At 46.6% G+C, this 9,189-nt stretch overlaps 1 long non-coding RNA gene across 1 annotated transcript in view; it reads right to left on the reverse strand.

Moving 5' to 3' along the window:
• The window catches only part of LOC142847070 (uncharacterized), a 79,142-nt gene extending 71,345 nt beyond the window's left edge, over positions 1–7,797 (reverse strand). Inside the window, exons 1-2 of the long non-coding RNA XR_012910124.1 lie at positions 7,554–7,797; positions 4,370–4,481 (exon numbers count right to left, since the gene is read on the reverse strand). This is a non-coding gene — a long non-coding RNA (uncharacterized LOC142847070). The remainder of the gene's footprint in view (positions 1–4,369; positions 4,482–7,553) is intronic.
• Positions 7,798–9,189: the final 1,392 nt, after the last annotated feature.

The raw sequence follows: 9,189 nt of genomic DNA on the forward strand, positions 1-9,189 counted from the left end.
ATCTTCTGTGGAAACAAAAGCATGACCTCTTTTCTGAAGTAACATATACTTAGACTCAAATTTTGAAGTCAAGATACCTTTAAAATATATATGTTGGTTTAGTTTAGCAGCCCCCAGAATCAAATGTCTCTCCGCAGTTAGCTCATTAACAATCAAAAAGTTTAAAGAACACAATAATATACATAATCCAGATTCTCTGTGTATTTTCCATCTTTATGTGACTTTTTACTCTATTACCTTTTAATATTTATTTTATTATCTTTACAGCTTTAATCTATGACTTTTGCCCTCTTTTATATTACTTTTACTGTCTCTTTAAAGAGTTTGCTTATTTTTTTTAAATTATTTCTTCCTATTACTGCCTATACACATTTTCTTTTTTCTTGTCTATGCACATTTTTCACACACATTATGACCTATCTGGAGGTTTATTTTTGTCTGAATCTGCCTTTATTGCATATCTGTAATCCTTTTTTGATCACTGCTTTAAGCTATTGTGCAAGTTTGACTAAAACCCGAGTGACCGCTTTGGCTGTTGGTTCTACCCTGCTCGACTTTCCAACATGGCAAAGATCTGTTTACTGCCAACTCTGGGAGCCATGCTTACCACCCCAATTCTGGGAAGCAGTTGGCCCATGCCACCACCAAGTAACTTGTAGCATATTGCCTACAAACCCCATTTGACTACTCTATAGTGAGACCTCCCAAAAGAACTAGAGCTGTTCGTGCCACCAGTACAAACCAAGAAGTCATCTCTTAATCCGTGCCTCTGCTTGCCACCAGCAAGCAGAGCCTATCTGAAAAAAAAATGTAGCTACCAAGAAGTCCAATTTACTCACATTTTTGTGGGTCTAGAAGCCCCCCTTCTAAAAGCTTTCTAAGGCTTTATGTGGGTGTATATTGCTAAACATTTGGGTGCTATTATGTAAGTCATATATGGGCATCTAAAGACGGTGACATAAGATTGAAAATGAGCAATGATTAACCGAGGGATTTTAGAGGCAACACTGATGTGCTGGTAAGGAGGGCCACCTGGTCATGGGGTTACAAGGATGAAAAAGACACCACAGAGGGAGCATGGAGCATTTGGTGTGTTTCAAGGGAATCAAGGATGATTTGTCTGGATGAGTACAGGAAAGATGAGTACTTGGTTCAAAAATAGGCAGGGACTCTGTTAGTGAGCTTGGACTTCAGAGCAGGGCTGCCTATATCTTGTTGAGCATCAGAGCAGTATGGGAAAGGTTGTATGTGTGACTAAGAACAAAGGTTAATCTGTCATGGATATGCAGGAAGAGTGTGAAAAGTGTGGTGTTGAGAGGCTGATTAGGAGGTTGGTTGAGATGCAGAGTGATAATAGGGGCTACAGTCTTCAAATTTCAGAAGAAATGTAAAGGAATGAAGGACTCAAAGTGAAATGCCCCAAGTAGCTGTCAATTGCAGATGGTTTCTCAGCACGAACACCTCCCAACTCCTAACCCCCCGGGGGGGGGATTTGTCCAAGATCATACAACTAGAAGTCAATTTCCAGTTTCCAAGTTTATGGTTAGCAACCCAGATGAGTTACCATGATTATAGCTTTTCAGGTGTCCCAAGAGCCAAGAGGCTATAAAGGACCCTACTCACTCCTGAAAACTTTAGCAGCGTACTTAAGTTTCATCAGGATATCCCACCCTGTTGGACAGAAAGATGACTTTCTGTCTACCCCACTTCCAATCCTATGGCCAGTGGGAGCCACAGCAATATAGTAGAAAGGAGAGAGAATGGGACTAAAATGTTTCCATAGCCTCGTTATCTGTCAAAATTGGGTGAGCCACCCAGTATCTCTGAGGTACAAGGTCCTCAGTCAGAAGACAGGCCTAACTACTTCATGGGATGAGGGTAGTGAAGATTATAGAGAGTGTGCCTAACAGAGTACACAGAAGCCAAATAAATCATTAAATACAGTGGTCATGATTGTTAATCTTATACACGCACAGATTTCTAGACCTAGAACAAAAAGGGCCCAACCTTTGTTGGTAAAACCAAAGACTTCAACTGTAAACTATAGAATGGGAGACCACAGAGCCTGGAAGGCAAAGACCTACATCTGAGAACAGACTCTAGCTGTGCAATGCTGGGTATGGTTCACCAACGTCTGCATTCTCCTCTTCTTCCGACAGTGAGAACTAGACTGTATCTTCCAAACTCCTTGGTCATTACTTATAGCCACATGACTATATTCTGTGCTGTGGAGTGTGAACATAGATGATATGCTCCATCTCCAGGTCTTGCCCAGAAAAGCATATCACAAAGGATTCTTACCTACTATTTCCCATCCACCTCCCTAATTGAGATGCTCCAAGAACCTGATGGGCAGAAGAACTGCAAAATAGAAGTTGCTTAGGCGCCCTGACTACTACTCTGATAGAGCATCCTAGCATCCTACCAACTCCAACTGTAGAGAGGAAAGCTGGAGAAGCTGTGCTGACCCATTGAGATATGGGGATGTTTACAGCAATGGCCCTACAGATACACTTAAATCATTCATTCACCTTATTTGAGGCCCATAATCCTCACCTCCAAGGTTCACAGCTAATACCTGTAGCGTTCATACTGAATGGCGAGTGTAAAGAGAGAAATGGGTTAAAAGAAGAAGGATGCAAGCAGCCAAGAACTCACTAATGTCAATAATCAGTACTGTCTTGTGCAATCTACCCCTTGAGTCATATCCTGAGCCCCTCATACCCCAGGTGCTTCAAAAATTTCATTGAAGATGGCAGAATGCACAGAAGGAGGTCACAAGAATTGACTGTTTCCTCTTACTTTTCTTTGGCAAAATAAAAATAAAAAAAAAAAACAGTCACCTTTTCTGCATCTACTTGCTTTCATTCCCCTACTCAATATCTACCCATACAGACTTTCTTAACTCTTAGAGTGGACCCAGATAGAACACCAATCTGTCCTGCTGAAGGACCACACTCAGTCTGGAGTCAGCACCCCTCCCTCTTCTTTTCAGCAACGAATAACAGAGGAAGTTGGGAAAGGTTGTGGAATTCATGTTAATGCGTTAATTGCAAAAGTCAATAAGAATCCAGACTACCAGAACAACCCCACCCCCTCAGGTGTGGGAGAGAAATGGCTACCAAAAGAGTGTCAGCATGGCCTTGAGAGGTACCCCTGCAGAAGAACATGCATGTGTACCTGAGCACATATGAGTGATGGTGAGGGTGTGCTTAAGATGTGTCAATACATGTGCCTGCATCTAAGAAATGGGTATCTTCTGTATGTATATGTTTTGGTCTCCTTAGAGATGTGTGTGTGTGTGTGTGTGTGTGTGTGTGTGTGTGTATTTGCATGTGTTTGTGAGGTATGTATGTGTGTATATACATTTGCATGTGATTAAGATGTGTCAGCACACACACACGTATTATCTAAGTGTGTGTTTGTTTGTCCATGTACACACATGGTTTGGTCTCTTTAGGAGTATAGACATGTACTTGTGTGTTTGTGAGATGTGCATGTGTGTGCATCTGTGTGGATGTGTTTAAAGCACATGCATCCATGTATGTTAAAAGGTATGTTTGTGCTTATATGGATGCATTTAAAGTATATACACATATAGGTGTATTTGAGTGTTTGAGAAGTGTGTGGGTATACCTGTGTAGCTATGCTTGAGGACCTCATACAAGCCTTTGTGCATATGTGCATGTGTGAGTGTGTGAATACCTTAGGTAGGGAGTGATGGGAGAGCAACAGAAATACGTCTAAGCAAGACTTTTGCATCTTGTTTCCTCCAGAGGACTCCCTGGAATCGCAGTGGATAGGCAATGCATTACTCTTAACAACGTTCCTAGCCCCCCCCCCCGAATCTTTATCCTGGAAAATTTGGGGCAGGAACCCTGAAGAAGACACACTCTTTCCTTGTGAATGTGTGTTCTGCTACAGGGTGCAGCAGATTCTGGACTCGGCTGCGCTCCAGGACCTGTCCCCCAGCTCACGGAGAGGATAGTGTGCAAGAAAGAACAGGAGAGTCCGTCCTCTTAGGAACAAAGACAGCTGGGAGGCCAGGTGGGTGGGGGAGCTGGAGCAGGAGGACCATGGGCCCTGGGAGGATCTCAATTCTCAGCCCTGCAGGAGGCCCAGGGAGAAGTGCTAGCAGCCTGGTGGGCCTGCCAGGTTAGGAACAAGCCCCTGACACAGGGGTTTGCACAGGCGCACAAATGAAAGAAAATCAGAGGAGATGAAACCATACAAATTTCAGGTAATAGAAAGGGAGGAAAGAGATGTGTGTGTGGCCTGGGTCTCAGCTCAGAAAGGTCGGTTCCAAGAAGATGCTGGCCAACTTTATATTACTTTTCAAAAAGCCAGTGAGCTGAAAAATAACTCTCACCTTTTTTTCTATTATTATTCGTATCTTCAGAGTTTCTTCTTCACATTGTTTTCTGCATCTCGCTTGTTCATTTCTCCCCAGCCTGATTTCATTTGGAGATTTGGCCTGCAGCCTGGAGGGAAGACGGTCCTTCTAAGAATGCATTTATTTTGAATCCTCAGCAGCGGCCGAGTTGCTCCAGCCCAGTCATGGGGCTGGAGGCAGATGGCAGGGAAGGGGCTGGGACTTGAACTGGGGAAGGATGAGGGTGGACAAGTCACAGGAACCTGTGTGCCATTCACAGTAAATACACACATGTATTTGTACGTCTGTGGTTGTATAAGCCTAAGGGTTGCTGAAAGAGCACACAGCACAGCAGGAGGAGTGTGCCTTGCCAGCATTCCAGGTGTGTGTGAGAGGCTCCTCCAGCTGTACATGTTTTATGACATGTTGAGCGGGCATATACATGGGCATGTGTGGGCGCTTCTGGGGGTCCGCCCTCCCCTGTGCAGGTGAAAGGGATGTGGGATGGCTCTCTTCTGCCTCACTAGAGTCTGCAATGGCAGCGACTGGCTCCTTCACCTTTTGCCAAGCTCGGTGAGGCGCAGATGTTGTTTGAACCAGGGAAAATGTCAGCCCCCAGGAGGAGCCCAGCTTTAACTTAGAGCAAGCCCCTAGGAAGCATGGCAGTGTATTCTGGGTATTGTGCTTTGGGTCCATTTGCATTTGTTCTTTCCAGTAGCATAGGGCTGGTGGGTGGTGTGAAGAAGGGGGCACACTTCCTCAAGTACCTCCAGTTCCTCCCAGTTTCTCCAAGCCCCTGGTGAGCCTGGCACCAAAAGATACCACAGACCAGGGTGGGGTGGGAAAAAAGGAGCCTTAATCAGCCTTGCCCTTACCATCAAAGCAGCCTAGACTTGTTCTTCCTGGCCTAATTGTCCTATAAACAGTGACATACTCTGAACTTTGCAGAGGGAAAGGTGCAGATGTCCAGCCCTCCTGAGAAGTGTATGCCTTCACTTGCCCCTAAATTGGGAACTCTGTGTGACATTCAGATCCTTCCTAAGGGGACCTCAATGGGCTGTGCAGGAAATCAGTATGTAAAAGAACTGTACTCCCATAGCCCGATCACCCCAGACGTCATGGTTCATTAAAAACACCATACGATTTAAGCAGATGGGGAAATTTTGGTCAGCCACTCAAACAGGGGTACAGAGTCAATAAGTAGAAAGGCCCTCAAATTTGGCCCGGGGCTCTGCCATCATGGGGGCCACTGCTATGGAGAGCTGGCTGCTAGATTGAGCAAGCTAGAAGAGAGAGTATCCAGAGAGAGGAAGAAGCCACACTTTAAACTTGGATTCCTCCAGCCCATCAGAAGACGCAGGCCCAGGGCATTCCTAGCGAATGTGGAGTCCCATGTGTGTCACCTGTGGGAGCCCCACACAGGTGGCTTTCTGATTTAATTCTCAACTGCTATCAATCTATACCTGTAGAGCGCCAAGGAACGGGCAGTTGGGTGTGACAAGGAGATGCTGTGTGACCATGCTGAAGTCACTTAAATTCTGACAGTGATGTGAATGGGACCATAACTTTCAGAGTTACTGATGTTTGAACAAGATGATGGATGCTGATGGGCCTCGAGCGGGTAGATCTTCTACTTCGGTGGCCAACGTAGCCTATAGGTGGGCTCTGCTAGGATCACCTCTTTTCTTAGACCTTGAACCATGGGAAGTCAAGGGGTCAAGCCACAGAAGAGATTCTACTGAACTAGGACACCCGGGCTGTAAAAACTCTAATGTGTTCCTTTTCCTATAAAGAACCAGAAGCAACCCACCCACAGCACTAGAAAGGCCATGGACAGTCCTAGAGAAGTCCCAGCAGGAGGACAGCTTAGAAACACTTCCTTTTCCTTAGTGCCCTGGCTTCTAACGCCACAGACAAGAGTTTCCCCCTTTGCTGCTTTGCCAGTACTCATGCGTAGTAATAACAAGGTTAGTCCTGTTCCGGGAGATGCAGCCTCATGTCAGAACATGTTAAGGAACGTGGGTTGCCGTGGCAATGAACTTGATTTCCTAGGGTGAGAATGGACCGTTCCTTTCTGTGTGAACTAGTGGCAGAGGCCCCTATCTCCAAGGGCTGTTAAGGAACTGGGATGAGGTAATTGATGAATTCATGTGACCTCTGTAGCCTAATTAGTCTAAAATGAACATAATAGCCCTAGCTGTGTGACCTTGTGCAAATTACTTAAACCTTCTGTGTCTCCATTTCCTTATCTAGAAAATGAGACTAATAATAGTATCCACCTCATAGGGTTAAAAGGGGATTAAGTGGGATTAACGGAGGATTATGCAAGTTAATATTCATAAGGCACTTAGAACAGTACCTGCTACACGATCCATGTTCTGTAACTTACAGTTATATCCTCGCTGGGATTATTTTTGTTGGCACAGCTCAAGGAGAGCTGCTAGTCCATTTCACAGATGAAGAACCTGAGGCGGAAGGGATTGAGTCCCTGCTCTGAGACTTGCACCTGGGATTTTCTGACTGCACGTGGGGTTTCATGGCCCTCTCTCGGTAACTTTGGTGGATTTTCCTCTCTCTGCAGAGACTGCCTAGGAGGACGCTGGATTCCCTCTGTAGTCAGATCTTCCCCAGGGAGCATGGGTGGGGGTGACAGAGACACCTGCTTCACCCAGACAGGAGAGCAGGCTTGGGGAAAGGGCTGGTTTGGGGTGGTTTCAGCTCTAAGGCTCTCCAACCTTTTGAGATCAGCAGTCCTCCTCCGGAGCTCTGTCTATTGGCCGATTTAGAGGCTGTGGGGTGACAGCTGTACAGCTGTAGATTGGAGAAAGTGGAAAGCGAGTGTGTGTGTGTGTGTGTGTGTGTGTGTGTGTGTGTGTGTGAGAGAGAGAGAGAGAGAGAGAGAGAGAGAGAGAGAGAGAGAGAGAGAGAGAGAGAGGAGAGAAAAATGGTCAGCCCCCACCAATATCATCTCCAATGCTCAGTTCTCACAGGAGGGCTCAAAGGGTCTCCTGCAGGTGCTTGGGAAACCTTCTCCAGCCACCCACACACACCCTGTCATAGTCACACACCCCTGCATGCATGGACACCACACACACACGCACACACACACATACACAGAAGACATAATCAAGCACTGAATATCCTCACAGGCTACTTTATCCGGCAAACAATTGAACTGTACCCTTGTGGTCTCGGTGAGGAGTTCCATCCATATTCAGGCCCCTCATTTCCTGTGGAAACAGCATGCCAGACACCCCAGCTCAAGCACAAGCTGGACATCTCAAGCACTAACTCAGTAGGCTCTGGGTCCCCGTGCTCCATCAGGGGAGAGTAGATTTAGGCTGTGAGGAACCAGCATGAAGGCTAACAGTCCTGGACGATTTCCTGACTTCTGTATCCCTGGTCCCTTTCTCTGCCTTTTTTCCTTTCTGCCTTCTCTTCTTCTCTACTCCCTTCTCTGCTCCCCCCATCTCTTCCTCCTCCTCCTTCCCATCATTCTCCTGCATCGCCTCCTCAGGCTCCCTGGCTTCCTCCCTTCCACGCCTTCCAGGCCTCCTCCTCCATCCAGCCCTGGAAAGTTCCGGTCTGCACTGGAAATTTCAGTTTCCGGCTCAGTTATAACGGGGGGGGGGGGGGGGGGCGTGCAGTTGGTTAGCTTGGAAGCTGTTTTGGAGTGTGCGTGTCTATGAATACCAAGCATGTTAATAGGTTAAAGTAAATCTAAAGTAACATTTGAAAGCAGAGAGATGAAAGCAGATCACAGGCCAAAGATCAAACAATCTAGAGCCACTTCTAAGCCTTTTACAGCTGGAGGTTATTAGCATTTGAGAGTGAAGAGCATTAGAGGGAGACAGGGGGGGAAAAGTTGGAAGGAATTTTTGTTGTGGAGATAAAAACTAAAATAAATGACAGTGGAAAGGGAGAACTAGAAAGAGGCTGCCTCGTTTTAAAAAACTACATTAAGACAGTGGTGGAGAGGAAGCCCTGTACTTTTAGCTCCGCAGCCAGCATCAGGGCTTGGTGCTGAGGCTTGAAGCCTCCAGGCTGTCCTCTCCCTCTTCTTCCCCTTCCTCCCTTTTCCACTCTTTCCTCCCTCCCAGGTCGCCCTCTCCTCCTTCCCTCCTCCAGACTTCTGGTTCCCTTCCCCTCCAGGAATGAGACACAAAAGGCCCTGCTCTGGGTGTGAAGTGTGTGTGTGTGTGTGTGTGTGTGTGTGTGTGTGTGTGTGTGAGAGAGAGAGAGAGAGAGAGAGAGAGAGAGAGAGAGAGAGAGAGAGAGAGGAGCCAGGCTCTTCTTGTGAGCTCCTTCAGCCACCTGGTTGGGGGAGTCTGTTCAGAATATTTGGATGGATGAAGCTAAAGGTTTTTGGTGTGTGTGTGTGTGTGTGTGTGTGTGTGTGTGTGTGTGTGTGTGAGTGTGTGTGTTTCTATTGTCTTGGTATGACCAAGCTTATCTGCCAACCCCCTCAACCCACTCCTGGCTTTTATTCCACTGAACAGCCTGGGGTCTCACACCCCGTAAGCAGATACTCTTCCCTGTAAAGCTTGCTTGCCTCCACACTTTTAATTTAGTCAACACCTATTGCCTAAGCTGCTGCTAGCGTGTGCCAGGCACTCTGGTAGGTGCTTTGAAAGCTGAGGAAGGAAGCTGGTGAGAGTGACGGTGGGCTGTGCTAGGTTAGTGGGGAAGGCAGATGTTAAATCCACAGACTTGGGAGGTTGATCGTGACGGTTTATCACAGTTCCCTCCTGGAATCACACTAATGTGAGACTCAAATGGACAAAATCCCACCAGGAAAAAGGAAGTGGGGATGACAG

Source organism: Microtus pennsylvanicus, chromosome 3 (assembly GCF_037038515.1).
Source record: "Microtus pennsylvanicus isolate mMicPen1 chromosome 3, mMicPen1.hap1, whole genome shotgun sequence".
Lineage (NCBI taxonomy): Eukaryota > Metazoa > Chordata > Mammalia > Rodentia > Cricetidae > Microtus > Microtus pennsylvanicus.